At 39.3% G+C, this 26605-nt stretch overlaps 1 long non-coding RNA gene across 1 annotated transcript; it reads right to left on the bottom strand.

Moving 5' to 3' along the window:
• Window positions 1-11: 11 nt before the first annotated feature.
• LOC307033821 lies at window positions 12-12907 on the bottom strand. Its single transcript, XR_013806653.1, has 3 exons — window positions 2424-12907; window positions 473-520; window positions 12-281 (listed from the first exon to the last, which is right to left on the bottom strand). It is a non-coding gene; the product is annotated as an uncharacterized lncRNA (long non-coding RNA).
• Between the last annotated feature and the right edge of the window lie 13698 nt (window positions 12908-26605).

Genomic DNA, 26605 nt, shown 5'->3' with positions numbered 1-26605 from the left:
ACAGCCGAGCCGCTCCGATTACAACGAGAGTTAGAACGAGAACGTGACGTCATATTTACATTAGACGGATCCTTTCTAGCCATAACCCAACAACAGGCCCTTGAGGGTGTTTTGTCTGTAGAGTGGGGGACTATGAATGAATGTGAGGGCGTCAGGGCATTCACCACTGCAACCGAGATACAGGTCCATGAGTCAGATTTGTGGCTCTCCCTATCAGGAATGTTGGGGGCATCTTCAGATGGTCTGGTAGGGTCTTCCGCTGTGCTGGAGGTAAAGTGTCCCTACGGAGCCAGGGAAATGACAATTAGTGAAGCATTGCAAATCAAGGGCTTCTGTGTCAGTAAGGAAGGAGAAACATTCAGCCTGCGTGAGGAACATCCTTACTGGCACCAAGTGCAAGGCCAGCTTCACCTCACTGCAAGGAAGAAGAAATACAAAAATTGTGAATTGTTTTTAATTTACATTTACTCGCCTTTGCAATGTTTTGGTTGTTAGAGTGTTAGGTTTCCTGTCAGCTCGTCTGTTGGGAAGATATAAAATATAAGTTTCATGGAAGTCACACCGTCACATATACTGTAAGAGCATTAAGACATACAGTACATAGGCTAAAACAAAACATCTAAAGATATAACCTTGCACTTTGATAAGTCTCGTGAACATTTTCACTATTTTGACATTTTTATAGATGAACATTGAACTAAAGAAATACATGGTAGATTAATCCATATTGAAAATAGGTGTCAGCTGCTACACTAATTATAATAGTTATATTTCTTAATTAAGATAAGATAAGATATTACTGTATTGATCCCAATTTGGGAAATGTTTGTGTTGCAGCAGCATAACAAGAAAAACTAAATACAAGTTATTATATACAAAAGTATGTGAGGGATGGAATATTAAATTGAATATAAATGTAAAATGTACATGTGATTTTACGTCCAAGAGAAGCTATGGAGCCGAGAGTTCTCTGCCAGCCAGAGGTGATTTGTTATTAGTTCAATATGTCAAACTGATTTCCCTGACTACAATCTTTAGTTACATGGTGAAACGTTATGCTGCTTGTACTAATTAGACTTATCATATAAGCCACGCAGGTTTTAATAGGATGTATTCATTATCTTTACTTATGTTGCGGTCTTTTCAGCAGCGCCATCTCTAAAACGGCGATACAGTCATGGGCGCGGGAAGGGAGGTGCTGAGGGCGCTGCAGCACCCCTTAGCGGCAGGCAGGGGGTGCGGAGCTCCCCTGTCTGAATTATTATTTGACGGTTATTGCTGCTCCCGCTGTGCATAATCTGTTTAATATGTAGCCAATAAATTCCACATTGTTGGTAAAATAATATTTTGGCCTGCCCCGAATGTTTTTTCTGTAGCCCCGGACAATTCTACCTCAATAATATAATACATTAACCGTGCTTTACGTGAACCTCATCAAGACACTAGAAAGGACGGCAGGAATGTAATTTCCCGTGTTCAGTGAATACAACAGAGGCAAGACACCAGACCAATCAGAGAGTTGCATGGAAATAAAAGTGTGCTTGTGTCATTCAAGCTCGCGGCTCTGTGTGTGTGCGGAAATAGCGCATTTAGTGTATGTGAGAGAGGGGGAGAGAGAGAGGGACCGGTGCCAGCAGCAGGGACCGTGTTGTTAGCATCTGGTTAGCTAGCTGCACTAACGGACATACGGAGCTGTTTGTTCCACAACAAGCTGGAGGAGAGCTCTCCTCTCAGACTGAGAGGCTCAGGTGAGCTAAAGGACTTTCTGAGTGTTTAGATAGTTAACTTTAGTCTAAGTTATCTCAGTGGGTCTCAAACGGTTTGGTCAAAAATTATTCAAAAGATTATTTCCGCGGCACACCTTCATATGATCATGATAGTTATAAAAATAAATAAGAGAATAAAGGAAAAACAGTTATAAAATACTATATGGCAGTAAAACAAGAATACAGTTTGAAAGGGGAGTGATTTGTAAAATATTCATAAAGAAAAATAACATCTGCTTACAGTTGTGTTTCATCTGGATGTTGAGAGATGTATCCATAGATCTCTTAATGTTGCTCTCAAAGTGCACCAGATTGATGCTTTTAACTTCAATATTAAAAAAAAATCTTCCCGGGGGAGCATCCCCCCGGACCCCCCTAGAGGAGGTGAGGTCCGCTCCCCACTCGTAAAAAATAGCACTTTACCCCTGCCTATATGCCGTGAGCTGATTATCGAGCCTTCATTGTAACAGTCGCGGGTTTACTGTGTGTTTGCGTGTGGGGAATTTTGTGCGTGCTCTATAGTGCCCGTAATAGTGTTCACTGGAGTCCAGCACCTCAGCACCCCCACTCAAAATACCTTCCCGCGCCTCTGGATACAGTCACTACCCATCATTTACATTTCACCGTGACATGGACAAAAATGTAACGTCAGCTTACCTCATGGCGCGAATCCAGACTCTCCTTTGGAAAACATTGGCCGGGAAACGATAGAACAAGCACGTTTCATGCGAAGACCTGTGGCTGCAACCCGGAGCAAAGCAACAAACCATTGCGTAGCTAACTAGTAGCGCTAGCTTTAGCTAACGTTAGCTAACGAAACAAACTGCCGAGTAAAATTGGAGAACACTGGTAATTAATTGTTCTATAATTTGTAAAACTACTGTGTTAAAAACGACAATTTCAAAAATACAGATTCTAATGGTCAGATATAGATATACAGATACTAAAGATAGGCAGGTACTTGCTTTCAAGCAGAACACAGGGGGAAAAAAACTTAGCGGGAGTGTTTACGTGTTCGGCGTAGTGACGTACAACGGCCTCAACAATTTCTGTAGTCCTATTCAGCCACTCGGTAACAACCATCGTTTTTCTGACACGGAAACTCTTCAAAAATCCCCAGTGGGGTCACTGCTGATGTATTTAATGTCGTAGAACAAAACGTGATTTATCTCTTAAATTTGTGTCAACCACAGACCTTATTTCGAGCTATTTTCCAAAACCCTATGGAAAAAATGCATTGCTTTTTGAGGAAGGAACCGGAAGTTCTAAAAATGCTAACTTACTTCCTGGTTTTACGACGCGTCACTGCGGTTCTCTATTGAGTCTGCATCTAAGACTAAATTAAATAACAGATCTGACGCTCATGGGGCGGGAGGTGCGTTATAAGTCTGTTGGGGTTAACTCCCATTCTGTTGAAAGAAATATCGCATCTTAAAAGCTGGACAGACAGTAAGGAGGATATATTTCTTGTGAATAAATAGAATATATTATTTAACATGAAACAGCCTTAGTCAGATAAATAGATACAGAGTCATAATAGAGGGAGAATTTGAACGAGAGGAGCGTGAGTGAAGAGATTACGAGAACAGTGGGTTCAAGCAGAACAATTGAATAAAATGATAGCAGAAGTGTTAATTGTTGAAAGAAGCCCCCCTTCTCCTAAAAAGGCTGAGAGCTACAGCGGGGGAGAGAGGGGGGTGTCAGTATTTGTCTGTGAGAGTCCCCCCCCCCCTTTTCCCTCTCGAGAGCAGCAGCAGCCCGGAGTGTGTCTGCTTGCTTTTTTCTCTAATGCCTGAAGTTGGAGTGAAATACATTGAAAATGAACAGATCAATGTGTGATTTGAAGTGGTAGATATATTGAAATAAATAAGAAACAATGATTTGCTGCTATTTAAACATAGTCTTTGAGAACTGATTGATACCCTTGCATTGCGTTGTGAATTTCATGGTATTTGTCATTAACTAAGGATTATACTTACTTCTACTTCGAGGAAAAATTATATTAAATACAGTAACTTTAGGGGAAAGTGAAAAGAGGTTTACTGAGTATATGAAGTACATTCAAGTTTTATTCAAATTAAATATAATAGCCTTCCACCTAGAATAAGACATGGAAAGAGGAGAATTTGTTAGACATGAAATAACGAACTCACTTGAAGAAATATATATTGTAATGTTATTTAAGAGTTGTATTTATCATATACAGTTACTCTCAGTTGATGGTTGTTTAAAGTAGATAGGAAACTGAAAACGTAAACGATCCACCAGAATGGTGTTTTTAAGTTTATGAAGAAAGAGTAGAAAGTAAAAAGTAGGTTTTTGTAAGTTTGTCAGTCAGAGGGAATCTGTTAAGTTAATGTTTAAGCATGACAGAGGTCCTGCACGAGGTTTTGCTCCAGCCATCCCACACGGTTACATAAAGGGGTGATTTATGAGAAACTTGTGGACAGGAGCCGGCAGCTGCAGGGCGCAGTGAGGGAAAGGAGAGAGACAGAAGAAATAAGATGGTTTGAAAAATGTAGAGAGGGTAAATGTTATATAAAGTTAACTAATATTCTGGAAAAGGTCATATTGTTTTATGAGTAACATAAAATAAGAATATATTTACTAGATATAAGAACAACAGGCTTATCTAGGTTAACAGAAAATTGCTACTAACCAGTTTCAGATGAAACTATCCTGTCTTTGTTCTAAAGAGAACATACGTTGCATTTACAATTAATATTAAGAAAGTTCACAATTGATACCATTAAAGACCGTTTGGGATTAATAGGCCGTGTCTGTCATGGGCATCCGTGCTTAGATGGAATAAAAGTGTTGAGATGTTCTCAAAAATGGGAGTTTTCACAATGCTTTTTAGTTTTTATTGAAACAATCAAGTAATAAGGACAGAAACATTTTCCGTGATGATTTATTTAGGTTTCAGCTTTAGTAATAATGAAGATTACATTTTGTAATAATTCCTTTAAGTGTTCCAAACATATATTCATTAACTGTAGTCCGATTACTTGTTTTGTAAATGTAGCGCTGAATACAGTTAGTTTTGTATTCTGTTACAAATCTAACCATGCTTGTAACACACAACTTAGATAAACAATTTGAAAAGAATAGAATAAGCAAGTAGATAAAAGATGAATCTATAGTGGTTAAGAAAGGTGTCTTTGTTTTGCCTATTAACTTAGAACTGAAGTAATGAAGAATAGGAAGACTGTTACCATTAATGGGTTTAACATTCATATGTTTCAGCATTCCTGACCATATAGACACTCAGCTGTTTTCTTTTGTCACCCGCTGGGGGAGAGATTTACATTGAGTTTTTCTCAGTAGCTGATTTGCTGTGATTACAGCAGCATTGGATAGTTGTGCGCCACCTTTGGGTTGTACTCTGAATCAGTGTGTTGGTGAAAAGTTGCTCATTACAGAAACAGAAGAAGTGTAAAAAGAACGCATCTCTGAGGAGGTATTGACAGTTTGCTTGTGCCTCGTTGTCAAGGCAACAGTGGTGTGAAGAGGTACTGCGGTTTTTGGGGATTTCTGCTGTACAGAGGACAACGTGTGTCTGCTGATTGTATCACATTGATCCAGAGGTCCCTTCCCCCTCAGGACATCCCAATGCCAGAGAGAGTTTCCTTGAAGCCCACTGACCAGGGCCGGTTCTATCTTTTTGAGGGCCCTGCCACTGACTACAGCTGAAGAGGACAATGAATCATTGACTGTTCTCAATATGACAAGATCAAGAGACAGGCTGGTCTCAGTCTGTTCAGACTCTGAAGAAATCATGCAATGATTTTACAGCATAACTGTGCAAGAGTTTATCAGAAGGTGGTGTAGAACGATATGCTTAGTGTTTAGGAAGGGAGGCTGATTGTTTAATGATGGTCTGGAATACTGAACAAATTAAAGTTTAATATCCTTGTTTGGCAAACAAGACATCTGATTATAATGTCACACATGATAATCTTGACATATTAACTAGCTATGGGTAAAACGTGTGGACGTTATACCATTGTCATCATGAACTAAAAATAAATAGGGAAATAGTATCTGGTTAAAGATGAATGGATTTCATATCCTAGAGAGGATTAGTTATGTTGTTGTGCATACTTCACAAGGTATTTACTAATGTATTTTAAAGAACTAAATTCAGAGAGATTGAATTGACTTGATAAATAAGTAATGATAAACAAGTTATATATCCCACGAATTAGTCAATTGGTAAATTCAAAATAGCAGTAAAGGGGAAACTGTTAAAGTAAAATGAGAAAATAATCCTAAAACACACTGAAGGTACTGTGAGATAAAGGGGGAGACATGATGGAAATATGCACCACACTTTAAGCAGTGGGTGTTATATATTCTTCCATTTTTCCATCATATTAACAAATTATTCTTCAAGAGATTTGTATTCATGTGTGAATAAAGTAGTGATCTCATTTGTTACAATATTGATCACCATTAAAAGGATAGTTTTAGGAACCACTCTATAAGCAAAATCTTTATTTGTATGAATAATGTTGAAGGGAGAGCTCGTGGCAAGCCAAGTATAATTCCAATCTATAAAGTATTGATTTCACCATTGTAACACATATTACTAACTTTTTAGGGGGAAGTAACTGTTGTTTGTAGTCCAAAATGTAGTGTTTAAAATTGAGTAAAAGTAGAAACAGCACATTTGATTTTAAAAAAGGAATATAATTGGAAGGAATGTGGGGTCACTGAACCCATCCTGCTGTGGTTTTACTTGCAGCTTCACAGGGAGCGCAAGGCATCAGTTTATGAGTTTGAAAGACATGCTTCTCCACCTTCGAATGGACATCCATTTAATTAGTAATGACCTGACATTTAGAGATGTTAAAAAGTAAAAACATACCTACCATAAGTGATCATTCCTAAATTCAACTACAAACCATTGATGAAATTAGTTGTTTTTGAATCCATAACATTAGTGTGTTTCTTTATCAGAAACATTAGCAGTTCATATTATATGTAGATTTTAAATAGGATCTCAAGGATTTCATTTAAAATAACACAGATGCTTGTCAGAAATTCAGAGCTATTGAAATATATTATTTAGTTCACTTGAAGATGTTGGGGTTTATTTTGTTGACACAGGCCAAGTATTAAGATTCTGAAGCTGCACTGGCAGATAGGAGGTCTGCAACTAATTTAGAAAACCTGTTCACAGACAGCTGTTGTTTTAAGACACCCCACCAACAGGCTCCAAGCGGCCTAACAGTGGTAGGTCAAACACCTGAGGGCCCAGAAACCCTGAGCGTAGACTTGAGGGGTGGGTATCAGATTTCTCCACACAGGTTGCTGACCCCAAAGGGGGACCCGAGGAGCAGGAGGCCGATACAGCGGAGTTCGTCTGGCTGAAGGTCGTCAGGCCTACGTGGCTCAACTCCGGACCCCACTGAGTGACCCAGGCGACATCTCATGCCGTCCGCCTAGAAGGGAAGGGGGACATCTGGTACTACTGGAGCCAGTGTGCGGCGGGGAAACCTCCGGCTAGGACCTTGGAGGACATCAGGACGGACCTGTCTATCGTCAACGAGGACATCCCTACAGCAGACGACTCGGAAGCTGTCATCAGCGGACTGGAGGAGAAGGACCTCGCGGACATCCCTACAGCAGACGACTCGGAAGCGGCTGTCAGCGGGCTGGGGGACTTCTCGAGGCAGCAGAGGAGTCTACTTCTCTCTGATCAAATTCATCAGTTCCACCTTTGAAGGAAAGGCCGCATCTCCCCCTCCCTATCAGCTGCCCTTGTTGGCATATTCCTTTGAGGGGGAGGGGGGCCCGGATGGTTCAACATACAAGGACACTGCTGTCTGGCACTTAGGTTCACACTCTGATAGTTCCTTCACTGACATGAAAAGTTGTGTTCTGTTCCCAAAGGTTTAAGGTTGGGGGACAGACACAGTAGCAAAGCATGACAGTAGTTATGTTTCAAATGTCTTATGTAAGTTGATCTTTTGTTATAAAGATCAAAAGGGGGAATTGAGGGAGTCAGAACGTTTGATATAGTGTATTTCTGGTATATTCATTTTAATGTCACCTCATATACTCATGTGTGTTAAATTTGAAGGGACAAAGTACATTTTTCCTCTTTAAATATAGAGAGGCTTTTCATATATTCCTGAAACAATATCCCATTACTTAGTAATAATAAATATAGCGCAATAGTCTTTTCTTCCACTTTTATGTGTAATCAAAAGGGTGTTTTTTTGGCTATCTGTGGTTGAGAATAATACAAATGACCTTTGACATCTGCTTTGCAGTTCCCAGACCTCTGAAGAGGCCCTGAGTCTCTGGCTTCCTCTGTTAAGTGCTAAAACTATTATTGATTAAGCCAAAGGACATTTTCCTCAAATCTAATGCAGTTAAAGTCCTGTTAATTAGTGATTCATGTCCAGCATGCATTAGTTAAGAAACGATAAGGATGTTGGGGTGTTGAAATGTACGTGCGTTTCCTGCAAGACTCTTATCAGATCAGGGGCCGTATTCACAAAGGATCTTAGGACTAAAAGTAGCTCCTAACTGGCGAATTTAGGAGAAACTCCTAAACATAATGGGCGTGTCAGTCTTACATTTAGGACTCCTAATTGTATTCACTAAGAGCAATTCACAAAGTATTTTAGGCCTAAAAGTAGCACCTAAGTTTAGGAGAGCTTAAAAGTCCTCGAGAGGACTCCTAACTCAGTAAGACCTATTCACAAAGAATCTGAAAATGGCTGTGAGACGAAATGTTTTGGAGACAATGGAAGACTGTGAATTGATCAAGAGATATAGGCTAAATCGTGAGGGTATCAAACTTGTTGTGGAATTAGTGCAGGATGCAATAACATCCCCGACTAACGGGAATAACCCGATTAGTCCGGAAATAAAATGTTTGGCAACACTACGATATTTAGCAACAGGGAAAATGCAACTTTGCAATGCCGACGATTTAGGAATATCGGAACCATCAGTCAGCCGTGCCATAAACCAAACCATCAACGCGCTCTCTAGACCACATATCATCCAACAGTTTATCTGGTTTCCTTTGGACAATCAGCAACTACACAGGATCAAAGCCAACTTCATGGCAATTGCAGGTATGAACGGTGTGGTCGGTTCTATTGACGGGACGCACATAAAAATAATTGCGCCATCAAAAGATGAGGTCGTGTTCGTCAATAGAAAGAAAGTACATTCCATCAACACGCAGATTGTTTTTGATGCAACTTTTAACATTATTGATGTTGTTGCAAAATGGCCTGGATTTACCCATGATTCGCGTATTTTAATGGAGAGCAGTCTGAGGCAGCTTTTTGAGAGGCACCATGTACCCGTTGGGTGTCACTTGCTGGGTGACAGTGGCTATCCCTGCAAGACGTGGCTCTTGACACCCTATCTCAATCCACAACCGGGAGCACAGTTAGAGTATAACATGTAAGTGATTACGCAGATTACGCTTAGTCCGATGCGTAACAAACATCGTATTGGCTCTTTGACGCCTTTTATTTGTTGAATCCATATTTATTATTGTTTACTGTTTTCCTCCATATATTTTAGAGCACACAAAAATACACGAAATGTTGTGGAGAGAGGAATTGGGCAGATGAAACGTAGTTTTCATGTCCTGCACGGCGAAATACAAATAATTGTGCCATCAAAAGATGAGGACGTGTTCGTCAATAGAAAGAAAGTACATTCCATCAACACGCAGATTGTTTTCATTCATCATGATAGGGGGACTTGAACGGCGGTATGGGCTGTTATTGAAAGTCTTTAAGAGCTGGAAATATGCTCATTGGATAATAGTTTGCAGGGTGCTTTTAATTGCCTCCTTGATTTAATGCAATTTACGTATTTTTATTGTTTGCTCTCTCTCTTTAACGTGCATATACAACGTCATTATCGTGGTCTGCACAAACTTGTCATCATGCGTGTATTCTGCTAACTGCACTGTCCATAACTATTTGATAGGAATACATTTCTAGCCTAGGCTATTTCCTTGTTTTTTGGTGATTTAGTGGGCTCGTTTGTGGGATGTTGCGGATGAGTTTCACCGAGACCGCCTGCTCTGAACAACCAATCACCGTACTGACCGCTTCTAAACTCATGCACGAGAATCGACGTAATCCATAGCAACGGCGCGTCACTCTTAGTTCACTCTTAGTGATTTATCCCTAGTATGAGTAGGTCTCAGCGGCTTTGTGAATAACTTTTAAGGAAAAACTCCTACATAAAATGTTTTAGCGAGAGTTAGGAGCACTCCTAGCGGTAAGATAAAATGCTTTGTGAATACGGCCCCAGGAGATGATTGGGTCAAATACAAGTTAGAGAGACAATGGTCCTTCTGATTCTAAAGTAAGCTGACTTTGGGGTGAAGGGAAGTTCAGGGAAGACCTTAGGGCATGGGAACAGTTAACTTCTGTTGGTTGACTGATTATGTGGCTGTCATGGGACGATGGCGTTTGGATATTTACAAATATGGCTTTCATAAAGAAAAAAAGGTGACTGTTGTGTGATAAGATACATGAAAGGATGTGTGTGTGTGTTGAAGATGTTTAGGGGGAATGAGTACGTGTCCTATCAAAGAGTCCTCTGTCATGACTCCAAATCATTGATTTGGGGACTGCCTGAGGGCAGAGGGACAGAAACACACACACACACACACACACACACACACTCATGGCATTTCTTGTTCACCAACACGATTTTTAATCTATTGATTTGTGTTCACCAACACGATTTTCCCCTTTTTTTCGTGTTGCACAGCACGATTTTAAAAGCAATGTATATCTATTGGTAGTCTCTCACGGCATTAGGTGTTATAGGACGACCGGAAGCTGTATGGTTCATAAAAACATGTTCTTACTCAAGCCACAATTATTGCTTTTATTTTAAATCGTATAATTTCTGACTTTTGTTGCCGTCTGTGAGGAAAATAAATGGGGCTGAGAGCCTCAGGATACTGAAATCTGTATTTGTTTTATATTGTTTTCCTTCTAATTTGTTATTCTTTTCAAAATAACACACTGTTATTTACTCAACAATAACACATAATTATCCTTGTTTTTATTTATTGTTTTTTTCCATAATCTCGTGATTTTTTGACGTCCGTCAGGAACTGAATTTCAAAATAAAAATAACCGGAAACAGACGTAGGCCTTTAGGAGTTTAGGATGGCCGAAGACACTACATTACCCATAATCCCCAGCTATCGTTTAGGACTACAGTCCCCGTGATTAATCTTCAAGCTCTGAGATTGGATGTTGGAGTGGCAGTGCACCAAGGTTAGCCTAGCGTCGAACAGCTGTTTGAAATGGAACGAAACCACGCCAGACTATCCAAAACTGGAATTGAACGCCCCCCCACAGAACTACACATGCTGGCTATTGTGTTTCGTAAAATGTTCTATGGGAAGTCTCTACTGAACTTTTTCGTTTTTCCCACAATTAGAAGTTGCCATGACATTGGTGTTATCAAATGTAAAACATATAATTAATAAATGGGTGAAAATCGCTTGTGTCCATAATGCGCAGCATTAATATACCCACATGACATCTCATTGTTACTTTGTAATTCTACTCAACTACAATTCAGAGGTTAACCTGGTATTTTTACTCCACTACACTTATTTGAGTTACTTTGCAGATTCTGATTAATGATGTGAAATATAAACAACCCTTGAATCAGACTTTAGTTACACCCGAGTAAAATTCAGGTAAGGTGATTGTCAAGTGCCAACAATCAGGAGAGATATTTGATAGTTGGTGCTTGAGAAGACTAAACATTTATCTGCAATTGACATGAATGGAAACGAGTAATAAAGTATAGTCATTACTCGTTATTCTCTACAAATAGTTAATTAAATACTGTATAATGGCTATTTTGCACATCCCTTTCAATATTTTCAAAGGTTATTGACATATCATATACACAACTACGGTGTATGCAATGAATGAAAATCTTGGGTCACAGGTTCCTCAACAGCGCATTACAAGACTATCAATATGTGTGTATACCTCCACCATTAAACTGTCATATTCTGTACATTTCTTATACTATCTACATACATAAGAGTATAATTAATATGTATAACATCAGTTAAAATAAGTGCTTCAACATAATTAACATTGCAGGAAAGCAATATATTAGACGTTAAGTACTTTGTCAGGCTTAATATTTATCTGTAGATACCCCCAAAGCTTTTTTCTTATTTAAAAGAAGACCTTAATCTAAAGTATTATTTAATGTTTAAATAAAGGTTAATTCGTTTTTCTGTTTTGCACCTCCTCCTATTAATATCTTTGTACATCCTGCACTAAACTGTTTTATTGTAGAGATCACTAAGAGTATCTTCTTGATATTTTATATTCTATATTAATATCATTGACCTTCTACTTTCCCCCTATGAAAGTATGTACTCTTAATATTTTTTGAATCAAATATAACACATAAAAACAATAATTCAATAACGTGCTTTAACCACTAGGCGGTGCACACAAGATACACACAGCCATAATAACTTTGTATTATTAGTGTAGGACACTTATGTATGTACAACATCTGAAGATGTGTAGTTTTATTCATGTTTTCACATAATTTTACAGCATATTGCTATACTATTTCAGACTCAGTATTTACATTCTTATATTCAAAGTCCTTTTATATCAGCTGTGCACCGTTATGGTGTAAATATAACCTATCTATGAATTAGATGAAATGTAAAAGTCAGCCAAATTACTATTGATACTGCGAGGAGACGTATTGTGTGAAGAGAAATTGAAGATGTTGTTTAATTGTTGATATATTTATGATCCACGTTAAGTATTCAGTTTCGGCGGCATTTCGTCCAGTTTTTCCAAAGGTCTTCTCATCAGGGCTCTATAAATAGAGAACTACGGCAGATCTGTAATATGTAATGCAGCCGAACCGTGTATTACTATGCCGTTATGTGATGACTTTCAAAGAGAAAAGCAAGAACACTCGGAATTAAGTATTATTTTATTATTTTTAAATGTTTTTCCGATTTCATATCATATAAACACCAAATCCCAACATGCATTGCGGCTAAAACATCCGGCGAGCTTAAACCATAGCTGAGGATCTTGGGTAATCGCTCGAAATGCCTAAATCTGTTTCCGGTTATTTTTATTTTGAAATTCAGTTCCTGACGGACGCCAAAAAAGCCAGAGATTATGGAACTAAACAAATAAATAAAAACAAGGATAATTGGGTGTTATTGGTGAGTAAATAACAGTGTGTCATTTTGAAAAGAATAACAAATTAGAAGGAAATTTTTTTTTAAAAAATACAGATTTCAGTATTCTGAGGCTCTGAGCCCCATTTATTTTCCTCACAGACAGCAGCAAAAGTCCGGAATTGTACGATTTAAAATAAAAGCAATAATTGCTTGCTATTGAGTAAGAACATATTTTTATGAACCAAACAGCTTCCGGTCTTCCTATAACTGACTACCAATAGAAAATACATTGCTTTTAAAATCTTGCTGTGCATCACGAAAAAAAGGGGAAAATCGTGTTGGTGAACACGAATCAATAGATTAAAAATCGTGTTGGTGAACACGAAATGCCATGAGACTGGGTTGTGCACACACACACACACACACACACACACACACACACACACACACACACACACACACACACACACACACACACACACACACACACACACACACACACACACACACACACACACACACACACACACACACACACACACACACACACACACACACACAGGAGCGAAACAGATGGAATCAAAAAACTGCTGACTCACTGCCTGGCTAGCCCGCCCAGAAGTGAAACCGCCCAATGGAACACTACCAACTCACTCGCTCAGAAGTGAACTCGCCAATAACAAATAGCTAGGGAAGAGCAAGCGATAAAACTCCTCCCTCACCTGTGTATAAATGTTGTGATGATTTTGTTGATCGGCGCTCTTGTTTCTGACTGGCTGTTGTGGTACGTGTCTCACGCGGTGGTAGAACCTGAGCCCGGAGTACTCTGCAGAGTGCTTCGTGATTAGGTGATTAGGAGATGTATTGTATGTTTTACCATTAAAACAGATTATTGTTTAACCCTTATCCTGGCTGCTTTGAATTTGTCCTTCTTTTGAGAAATCTGCTCATATAGGAACGGCGCGGAGCAGAGGTTCTGCCCCAACAACTGTCAGAGAATAAATCAAATGAATTTCTAGCATGAATATATACCTCTCTTTTTAGCCAACTTCAGGTGTTTCGTCAGGACCTTTCTCGTACTATCTGGAAGGGATGGCATGCTGGCCTCACCTTCAGACTCTTCAGCTTCCTGCATAATGGCATCTAGGTACAGAACATCGTTTTTACAGACAAGAGATATGGACTCAAATTGTGCAGTAACTGTCAGTAAAAGAGGACATATTAGGATAAATATCATGCATATTAGCTTCTGTCATTGTGACAGCAATCAAATTGCCATGATCAAGACTATTTGTTTTATCAAACATTACTTTTTTTTCATCTTCATTTAGCTTACATTGTTCCATGATATAGTGGTCAACTATGCAGGATATAATCCTCCCTCCTTTTTCAGACTCGGACTAGCCCTCAAAATAGTAGTGCAAAACCCAGAGATGGCAGGTTTTGAATACGGCAACGGTTACCCCATATTTGTTTTTTTTATGTCAAATCAATTCTCAAGTTTCAAATAATAAATGCCGTATTAGACTTGCCGTCAGGTAATTAATGCACTGGACTGGTTCTGCATTAAATGGTGTGTGTTGTTCATAATAGCTTAACATAAATGCCATGTTCTCTTGGGAACAGCCCAACAGTTTCTGAAATGATAGAAAATGAACTAACGAGTTAAAAAGCTGAAAATGTGTGATATACCTATGAATATCAACTGATTGGAAAAGTAATACATAAACAGCTCACCTAATGATAAAAATAGTTGGAATAAAATATTGTAGTCACATTTTAAAAACAAACTCCAATGTATTTTTCTTCTGAAAGAGTATGATTTAAAGGTTGAAAATGATGTCCCGTAAACAAAATATATATTGGATATTATACCGTTCACATCTACATGGATCTCATCCAGATTCTTCCCTTTGTATTTGCCTATTCGTCCCTGTTCCAATGCCAGCAGAACCTTGCTTATTTTAGCAAGCTGGAGGGTTCCTTCTGGAAGGCGGTAGTGCTTTCGGTGGACTTCGATGTTATGCCCAAGGAAATCTGCTAACTGGTCAAGTGCTGTTGTCTTGAGATTCAGAACGGTTGAAAGAATAGCAATGTGTTTCCTGAGTTTCGTTGAGGTCAGCGCTTTTGGATTCTTGATATTTGTACATTCACGCACAAACTGCCTGAGGTAATGGACAGAATTTGGCAACGCAAACAAAAATACATTTTCTTTGACACATTCTTCTCGCTTTTTAATCAGTGATTCCCTCATGAGCGGGATGAGGAGTACTGGAACTTTTCTTCCTCTCTTTCCAACTATGGTTATGCAGACAAAATGTTTGCAAAGCTTCTGCTCTAGTGTTGTTAGTGCCAAGTTTACATCCTCATGCGTTTCCGATAAGTCTCTGGATAAATACGCTGAAACGGGCATTCTTGATACTTCTCCTTCTCTCCGGTGGTTGAAGAGGATCACTTGAGCCAGGGTGACTTTGGCCAAGTCTTTCTAGTTAGACTGCGATACCTCTTCTTTTAGGTCCTTCAAGCATTCGAGCTGTTTCTCAGATAAATGAGAATGAAGATTTTGGACGTCTTTTTTGAATGGAAGGAGTAGAGGAGAGTTCCACTTGGACTGTTCAAGTTGAGTTAGCGCTTGGCTTGCAATGTCAAATGTCCAACTTTCTCTGTATAGCTGCGCAAATTCCTCAGCATCTTTGGCAGTTTCTTTATCGTTGGACTTCATCCCTTCAGACTTGAGGAACATGGCCAATGAAAGCAAGCTTTGCCCAACTTTGCGGGCAAGACATGGACGTTGACATTTGCCAGTTTTATCACTAAAACCAGCGAGGCATCTTGCAGCATTTACAACATCACCATACCTGTCAGGCGTAATAAGTTATTTGATTGTCTTCACGGTCGACTTGTTTAGCTGCCAGCAACAGTCGACCCAGCTCCCTCAGTTTTTGTCGGATGTGTTGAAGTTGGCTGGTTACCCTCTCATTCTTCTTGAACTATCTGTAACCAAACTGTAGAATACATCTCTCTTGCTTCAAAGCAATCGTAATCTTGTCTTGATGAACTTCCAGTATGCGTCACTAAATCCATCAGGAGCTGGTTCAGCAAAAGCACATAATGCTTGGACTCTTGATCTGCCTTTAGATCTATTACCTTCGGGTTTGAATTTACAGGATAGAAAATGGCGCCACATAACCTTCCTTGAAAACAAACCATAGCAATAGATACAATGCATACATTCTGTTCCATCAGTATTTCTGCGGGGTTGCTTGTACGGAATACATTTTCCTTCTACGTCCTCCAGAACTTGATTGTTGTGTGCAAGTTCCCTTTATTTCTGATGAAATCTAATTGCAGTCGTCTTTCCTTGGACTTTATTGGGAAACTCATTGCTTTTGCAACTTCCACTTTATCTTTGTGTTTACGTACCAGGTGTCTGGACATTTTTTGAACTTGTAATTCACAATAATAGCAGTGATGTTTTTTTATTATACTTTCTTGATCCATCCTCTTTCTTCATTACTGCATTCACAAATACGGCTGGCTCGTTATCAGGGGGCATTGAGTCACTTGCTTTGTTGGTTGTATGTGACTGCTCCATGTTCCCTTTAGTTACTGCTCTGCTATGTGAGATGTGTTTGCTTTCCCTGGGTGACTGACTGGACTTCTTGATAATTGGTATTTCAATGCTGCCCTCACTGTCTGTGCTTTCTCTGGGATTTGGAAGGTATTCTTCTTCGCTATCTGCCGTAGATACATCTGACTCTGCAGGATCCGTTTGAATCTTGAGAACAAAAAAACATAGTTAATACTCGCCCTCAAAATTATTGTTTATTATAGCTTGCACTGACTACACTTGTTATAATTTAATTCATATTATGAAGGGTTGGCTGAAATTCAGAATACTTTGAGTTGAAGTCATTTTACAGATTTCAATATTCTATTAAATGTTTTCATAACTAATTGGATGTGTCAAATTCAGATGAAAGCGTAAAAGACAACAACCAGTAACACAAAGACACTTTCGGGATTAGTATTGAAAACATTGAACATAATTACAACTTAAATGTAAGCACTACCTACAATTCATTGTCAATATGCATGCCTGGCACTCTAATAAGTGAAACTGTTTACCTTTTAAGAAACCTTTCAGTGACAACATGGAAGAGTAAAAAGTGGCTTACTGGACGGCAACAGGCTCTTCTCTGCCTGAGGGGAGCCCTTACAGACTTTGAGGTCGAAGGGCACTCCAAACCTTCATCTCTCGAAAAATGTGGAACTCTATCCATCTGCAAAACAAAAAAAGGTCATCGAATACTTATCTATTTATGTTTACATTGCAATACAATCAACTGTAAAGGGAGGACCTTTGAAACAGTGCAGAGAAAAAAAATGAATTTGCATTCAAAGTATCTGAGCCTACCAGAATATCTTCTGTTATCCTGAGTTTCGGATTGCCTTCATCACAGTTTGGAATAAAATCTTCGTCCTCTTCATCAGTGTCAGGATAATCCACTAGAGAGTACCCTCTGACAGTAAAAAGCTATATAGAAATAAACACAAAACAGTATGCATTAAAATAGTAAATAAGTTCTCAGTTTCCGCAACAGCACTTTCGGTTAAAACAAATTGCATGGCATGTTCTATTACAGAGGTCTCAAAATGTAATACATAAATCAGTCCATATTTTTCATATCTTTAAAATTACTTGAAATCATTACCGAAGAAAAGTAGATTAACAGACAAAAAACTGACTGTGGAGATAGCTCTATATTACTGAATTGCCTCAGAAGAGTAACGGTCTGTTGTGGATGTTTTGAGGGAAGTCAACCCTAAGGGGAGGCTCTTCTCGTCAACTGCCTCTGGATAATACTGCTCATTCGTCACCTGGAACTTAGATAAAACAAGAATGCACTAAGAAGATAGTAACCATTTATGTTGCGATATTCATGAGATGCTACAGTTAGCTAAATCAAAAACTCTTTCTGAAACTGGATTTGGATCAAAGCAAAGTCCTGGCATTATTCATTTCTGTGGTCTGAACATATCTTAGAATATCATAAAGGGGTTGCAATGGATTGCATTACAATTACCCCTTTCAAACATAAACAAGTTCAGAGGGTGTAAAATTATGCCTACAACAACTTGAGTTTAGAGACTAAAAGGTGTTGCACAAATATTTAGAAATCACTTAATGATATAACCAAACGGGAGGGCCCTATGTGGACAAGACTAGAAGCAAGTGTGTGTGACAGGTTTCTGTAACAAGTCCAATCAAGGCTAAGGTAAACGATCACCGTTTGAAACATGCTTATGCTCAAATAGTATAAACATATGCCTACAACAACTTGAGTTTAGACACTTAAAGGTATTGCAAAGATATTTTTAAATGACTTCAAGTTAAAACCAAACGGGAGGGCCCCATGGGGACAAGACTAGAAACAAGTGTGTGTGACAGGTTTCTGTAATAAATCCCACCAAGGCTAGTCTAAACATATGTAACCAATTCAGTTACCTCAGTCAGATCGTTCCAAATCACCCAATTAGAAATGGGATTAAAGCTGTATCAGAAAAAGAAATCGGAAAAAATGTTCCTATCTTGGTATGGGGACTATATCGTGAAAGGCACAACATAATAAGATTATGGAGACAGATCTATATTACTGAATTACCTTGGTAGAAGAACGGTCTGTTGTGGATGCCTCTGGATAAGACTGCTTCTTTGTCACCTGGAACTTAGATAAAACAAGAATGCACTAGGAAGATAGTAATCATTTATGTTGAAATATTCATGAGCTGCAAACATTAGCTAAATGAAAAGCAAGCAAGGGCGTGCAAGTTTTGTTAAATCTGTCAAGTTCAGCATTTAATTAAATACATCATCAAATAAAGTGTCACTCACCCACTTGCTCAAAGAGGTAGCAGACCAAACTTATAGCAAATCCGATGAATTCTCCAATACCAGTATATTTTGCCACATCTGAACCATCTAAAATGACTTGTTAATCAAACAACAAATTAATTAGGTACTATAATTATTTGGAGGGAAACAAAAACATGTGTTAAATCACGTGTTATGTCCCTAAGGGCAAACAGGCAGAGATGTGGCATCCCATCAAGGACAATGGTTCTCATCTTGCAGTTGGGCGTTTTGTGGTCATTGTTTACAAGCCTACCCAGTGACTTGTCTTTAACCAATGAATCAAGACTTAAATAAATAGAGATTGAATGTTAGTCGTAGAACTTGCATACTTGGATTGGATATAGTGTGGAGCATTGTCAGTTACATTTAAAAGAAAATCATGCAGAAAAAAAGATTATTAGGGCTGCACGATATTGAAAAAAACTGACATTGCGATAATTTTGTTTTCTCCTGTGATATATATTGCGATATGAAAAAGTACAGGAATTGAAGAGAAGACATTTTTTTTGGTCCGCAAACCATCCTGTCTTGAACTTAAATGCTATACAATTGGTATTTTGTTAATTATATTTAACCGGATTAACGATTTTAGTCACGGACTTCTGGATCTTAAGTTATCAGAGCAACAAGCTGAGCTAGCTTGGTTATCCTGCTGTGATCAGAGGCCTGTACTACGAAGCCGGTTCAATATAACCAGGGCCCAGGAGTTCAAAACTTGTAATCCCTATCTGATAGGGGTATAACGGTATACGTACCCGTACCGAAATTATTCGGTATGGGCCCTTCGGTTCGGTACACGTGTGTACCGAACGAATATAATGTTAAACGTAAAAGAAATTGAGAACGTGAACAACTTTTTGGAAGTAATCTCAGGTGCTGCATCGCAGCATTCAGAGTAATTTGCTCACATTGGGTTCAACGCGTCATAGAGCGACTAAGTCATTTCATTGGGCGAGAGGCATACTAGAGAGCTGGTCACAGGGATGCGTTCACATTTTTTGGTAATTTGAGGAACTGTCGAAATGGCGAACGCAGATAAAGTTGAGCTCGAAAATCCTCCAGCATCATTGAAGTCTCCGGTTTGGGAACCTTTTGGTTTCGCAGTTACGTACAAGGATGACTATGGGCATAGATATGTCCCATAATTATTTGTGTGAATATAAAAATAATTTGTGTGTAAATATGTGATTTGTAAATGTAACACACCATCCACAAATGCATTTAAAAGATTTTCAAACTCACAAATACATTTGCAAGTGTAAAACGGATCTGCAAATACGCAAAATATTTTCACAAATAGAAAAAAGATCTGAATATCTCTCAACTTTCGATCAGGCATTTATGAATCCATTTTGTATTTGTCGACCAAAAATGCACTTGTGGATCTCACATTTCTGCTTGTGGATCGTTTTTTTACACACACGGAATTTTGAGACATATTTTCCGCCGGTCTCGGCTAAAATATACTCGCGTCACTCGGTTATTTTCGGAAACCACGTGATGGCCTGCTGATGACGACATTTCCGCATGGCTTCAAAGTAAGAGCATGGTGGTTTGTTTAATGCTCTGTTTTTTTATTATTATGAACAGCGGAACGTTAGATGCATTCTTTATCACCATCATCATCATCATGTTACAGTGATATAGTTAGTTTGTGTTAGTTTATTGGTTTAATTTAGTATATATCGAGCACTTTCGTTGATGTTGAAGTACAGGCTATACGCCACATTCGGGTCCCGGGGGGAGCAGCTGGCAGCGAAGCAGCCCAGATAAAAGTCTTTCTTCATAGTTTGTTGTGTATTCAGTCAAGCGGGTCAAAGTTACAAAGCACTTCACATCTTATTAATCGGCCTAGTTTTACCTTACCAGTGCAGTAATAAAGTAATCTGTAGAAAAGCACCGTATTTAAGTTAGCCTTCATAGTAAGGCTACATTAAATATTATAATATTCATCGTGTCCTTTCTACTGAAGTATTTGAAGTATGAAATTAATGTGTTATAGCAGAAAGTTTAATACAGCGTATTTCTGGTATATTCCTTTTTAAATGTCACCTGATATATAAGAAGTGTGTTGAGTTATGTCTTAAATATATGTGTGTGTTTAATTACTTTATCAGTATCCAGATATGAGTTTGCTTAAATATGTGTGTGTTTAATTACTTTGTATCAAATAATAGCGGTCTGTGTGGCAAGAAGCTGGAGATATGAGAGGTGAAGCCTTTGTGTTTGGAGTGGGATGTGAGCGAGGGGACATCCTTATTTGGACATAGCTCAAATCTCTGGAATGCTGCATGGTAAAAAAAGAGTGTGCGTTACACATGCTTAGGGCAGAGGTGTGTGTGTGTTCATTGCAGTAAATATATGTGCTGTGTGATTACTGTTCAACTATACCTGTGTTTTATTCTTTCATGTTGTGAGTACTAAATTGCTACAACATTGTGGAGTAGTTGGCTTAAACATATGTGCTTAATTACTCTGGATGAAGTAAAAGCAGTTTGCATGGCAGGAGACTAGAGATGTGGGAGATGAGACATCCTTATTCGGACACAGCATGTCAGCATCTGGAAGGCTACAAAGATGTGCGTGCGTTCTGTCAAAGAGTCCTATGTATGTATAATTCTACTACTCCAAAACATTGCTGTAGGACTGATTGAGAGCAGAGGTAATGTTTTCCTTGTTACTATTGATTGTTGTACAACAAAATAATCATTGATCAACTATATATCTGTTATGTGCAACATATAGTGAAACATCCCTATGAGGACACAGGCACGTGTGTGTGTGTGTGTGTGTGTGTGTGTGTGTGTGTGTGTGTGTGTGTGTGTGTGTGTGTGTGTGTGTGTGTGTGTGTGTGTGTGATCCCAGCTATACATTGGTCCTCTGTTAACATCTCCTTGTAAAGAGATGGGGCGAAACAGATGGAATCAACGACTGCTGACTCATTGTCTGGGGTCCCGCCCAGAAGTGAAACCGGCCAATGGAGAACTGCCAACTCACTGGCTAGCTCGCCCAGATGTGAAATCGCCAATAACAAATAACTAGGGAGGAGCATCCGATACAACTCCTCCCGACCGGTGTATAAAGGTTGTGATATTTTGATTATTTTGATGCTCGGCGCCCTTTCTGACTGACCGTCTCCGATATTGGTATCGCACGGTAGTAGAATTGAGCCCAGAGTACTCTGTATATTGTATTGTTGTATTTTACCAATAAAACAGATTATTGTTTAACCATAATTCTGGTGCTTTGAGTTTTCCTTCTTTTAAGACAACTCAAAAGGACACGCGGAGCAGGAGGGGGGCCTCAGAGCCCCCGCCAGAGTGTGACCTCTGCTCCAACACTACTTTATATGCATATATTCCTGTCTATTGCTTTCATTTGTATTTAATGTTATAGTGTTTATACTTGTTTCCACACATTTCAACATTTGGGATGAATTAAGTATATGCCTGCCTGCCTGCAAGCGGCGTATAGCCTGTAGGCTACTTCAACGTCAACGAAAGTGCTCGATATATATATAAACTAATAGTTTATGTTTTGTGAGTACTAGTAGGCTACAGTAAAGTTCAAATACAGATTAGTTCAGTTCATTGAAATGCTGCACCTTAATGTTCATTTTATTATATTTTGTATATTTTTTGTAGTTTAATAATAATTTAAAAAAACAAAAAATATTTTATGTTTTGTGATCATTTGTTTTGCTATACCGAAAACGTACCGAACCGTGACCTAAAAACCGAGGTACTTACCGAAATGTTTGTGAACCGTTACACCCCTACTATCTGATCAGATCTGGATTTTGGATAGTTCAAAAGCAAAAAACAGGATTAGGATCACGTTGATATCCGATCAGATCAGGAAATCCAATCCAAGCTTTAATCCGGATCAAATATTCAAAATGGGTAGTTCAAACCGACAACACATATACAATACTGTACAATTTATTTTTAAATAAGATGGTAAAGTTTGTTAACTGAAATAATACACCATTTTTATCCTTAATGGCAAATCAAATGTTTCATTTTTTGCTCACGTTTGTGGTGGCCTATTTTGTTTTCAACCAAAATGTTGATGACATAAATGTTTATGCTCATAAAAGTGTCACAACAAAGATTGTCAATCACAAATGGAATTTAGATTAAAGAAAAAATATCTTCAACAAAAAAAAAGTCCATCATCTGTCATCACCTTCCAAAAGTAATTGCGGACAATAGCATCTTGCGTTGCACCACCACTCAGTCTCTCATTTAGAGGGAAATCCATAGGTGGGCCTAGATCATCAGCAGGTGCGAGGGGCTCTTGGGGACGTTTGTTTTACCCGAACCACTCTCAGATAGTTGAGGCATGCAAAACGCCTCTTCAGTACTCCATTCAAGCACTCAATGGCACACCTTGTTCTTCCATGGGCGTTGTTGTGGCGCATCTGTGAGGGAGTGTTGGCCATGGGAAAAGGTGTCATCACCCATGGTAGGAGTGGGTAGGCACTGTCGGCTAATATAATTCCATCCGGCCAGTTGGTTTGGAATTCAGTGAACAACCGGCTCTCTCTGAAGATTTGTGCATCATGGACTGAACCAGGCCATCTCACAACACAGTTGGTGATGGCAAGGTCAGCATCTCCCACAAGTTGCAAATTGATGCTGTGCCTCCCTTTCCTGTTGACATATTCCCACTCCCTCTGACGAGGTACTTAAATATGTACATGGGTGCAGTCAATCACCCCAATGGTGTTGGGCATGTCTCCCAGAAGAAAAAATTGCTGCTTCACTTTGGCAATCTGGCCATCAGTGGGAAAAGTCACAAAGTGGTCCAGCAGGTGTTGATGGCAGAACCTCTGTTCCGCGCGTTCCTCTATGAGTTTGTTTTACGAGAAAGAAAAGTAAAAGCAACAGGATAAGGGTTAAACAATAATCTGCTTTAATGGTGGAGCATACAATACATCACAAAACAATTCAAAAGGGGCCCCCCTTCGGGTGCCCCTGCTCTGGTCCTCTCCTGGGAGAGGTCTTACCCCTCGGCCGTATGAAGAAAAGAAGAGAGCGAACCAAAGGAAAACACAGGCTTTCATACTAAAAACACAGGAGGAGGTGTTTGGATGCTTCCCCCAGAGGTCATCTCATTGGGAGAGACCAACACATGGCCTGTCGTACCCAATCAGCGTGACGCAGCAGAAGAAACCCGGAAACAAAAAGTCTCTTTCAGTTTGACGAAAACCGGATACCTTTTGGTGTCTGAAACGAACCTACTCTAAACAACAAGTTTCCTTATCTTATTTCACATCTTGCAGCCAGCACACACACATTCCCCTTTATGGCTCTTTGTCTCTGTGGCCATCTTCCCCCCCCCCCCTCAGTTGTTAAAGCACCTTTCGTTTCACCTACTCTTGGCATCTTTTAAGATATAGTTGGATTATACAAATATCACATGTGAGTTACCTTAATATCCACAATACCGAGGAAAACATTACTGCTATTCTTTATACAAAGTAATTAAACATACACATATATTTATCATGTAGACTTCCCTAATATTTGACATGCTGGAGATCTTAAGAAGAATGTCTCCTCCCCCAGCTCTTCCAATCTACTGGAATGCAGAACTGCTCTCTGTTCATACAGAGTAATAAAACATGTTTAAGCTAATTTCTCCACAATGTTTGTAGCAATTTAGTACCCATACATGAAAGAACAAAACAAAGAAATCCAATAAAACACACACCCTTATCGTTTCTTAAGTAATGCATGCTGGACATGAACCACTAATTAACAGGACTTTAACTAAATTATCTGAAAATGTATCTGGGAATTCCCCTGTTAATTGCAAGGACTATTGATAATTAACAGAGAGACCCTGGGGGCCTCTTCTTGGTATCTGCTAGGCAGAAGTCACTCAATGCAGAAATCACAAGTTTAACACACATTCTATATAAGGTGACATTAAAATGAATATACCAGATTGAACTTTCCTGCCATAACACGTTACTTTAATCCTTCAAATAGTTCAAATAATACTTCACAGGCGAGCCAGTGCATCAGACACAGCTGTCATCACTTCACCCACGGTTGTCCTGTGGACTCCCATGTTGTCAGCTATGACCTGATAGAATGTTCCAAATGCGTAAAAGCGCAGGGCAATGAGGACCTGTTCCTCTACAGTCAGAGCATGAATCCGCAAGGTTCGGCACTGCAGTTGTGGCCTGACCTGATAAGCAATGTATTTGATGTCATCAAGTCCAAATCGAAAACGATTGTACAGTTCTTCTGTTGTGTACTGTTGGGGTCCTCGGTGTGGACCCTTTGGCGGTAACCTCTCCTTCCAGCATGGAAGATGTGAACAATCCTTGCCATGACTGTGTTCTGACTGTTGTTTCAGTCAGTAGGCCTACATCAGTCTCTGAATAACAAGTAATTGCAAATACACACCTGGGGCCGTATTCACAAAGCATTTTATCTTACCGCTTGGAGTGCTCCTAACTCGCGCTAAAACATTTTACGTAGGAGTTTTTTCTTAAAAGTTATTCACAAAGCAGCTGAGACCTACTCATACTAAGGATAAATCACTAAGAGTGAACTAAGAGTGACGCGCCGTTGCTATGGATTACGTCGATTCTCGTGCATGAGTTTAGAAGCGGTCAGTACGGTGATTGGTTGTTCAGAGCAGGCGGTCTCGGTGAAAATCATCCGCAACATCCCACAAACGAGTCCACTAAATCACCGAAAAACAAGGAAATAGCCTAGGCTAGAAATGTATTCCTATCAAATAGTTATGGACAGTGCAGTTAGCAGAATACACGCATGATGACAAGTTTGTGCAGACCACGATAATGACGTTGTATATGCACGTTAAAGAGAGAGAGCAAACAATAAAAATACGTAAATTGCATTAAATCAAGGAGGCAATTAAAAGCACCCTGCAAACTATTATCCAATGAGCATATTTCCAGCACTTAAACACTTTCAATAACAGCCCATACCGCCGTTCAAGTCCCCCTGTCATGATGAATGAAAGTGAAGACAAAGTTAAACGCAAGCGAAAGCCCAATTGGTCCCAGGACCAATTGTTACTGCTGGCCCAGTTTGTGCTAGAGAGGAGGGGAATAATAAAGGGGAAATGTGGCTCAGGAGTGACCAGTAAGAAGAAGCGGGAGGCATGGGAAGAAATAGGCTTAAACATCAATGCTTCCTTCCCTGCGGTGTGTCGCTCTACCGACGACTGCGAAAAGAGGTGGTATGCACTGCAATCACAGTGTAGGTCGGAGATTGACGACTATAAAAGAGCCTTCGCGGCTACAGGTAAGTCCATTATTAACATCGCTTGCATTCATTTGGGAAATGCATTTGCATGATTTAAATGTACAATTAACAAAGGCTACAGTGATATGAAACGTTGTGAATGAAACTGAAATGTAATTTGTTGGAGGAGGATCTGCACCAAAGCCATTGGTCCCAGTTGCATCAGTGGTGTACGCCGTCCTAGGCTCTGACACCAGCATAACTGGCTTTGAGGGTGCAGCTGATCCTGCAGTCGTGTTGCTAATGGAGATTGAGGGGTATGCATGCAATAATGGCAATAAGCTACATGATAAACCTTTCTGTTTAATATTTACAGAAGAATTACAATGTGTTCAACCCACTTCCCAAAAATGTGTTACAAATTATATATATATCTTCCCCACAGGAGAAATCAAGATGAAAGTCCAGCTGCAGCATCACATCACACAGCTCT

The sequence above is a fragment of the Notothenia rossii genome (genome assembly GCF_949606895.1).
Source record: "Notothenia rossii genome assembly, chromosome: 3".
NCBI classification, from domain to species: Eukaryota; Metazoa; Chordata; class Actinopteri; order Perciformes; family Nototheniidae; genus Notothenia; species Notothenia rossii.
The sequence above is the reverse complement of the archived record's forward strand: the minus strand, read 5'-3'. Positions and strand labels throughout refer to the sequence as shown.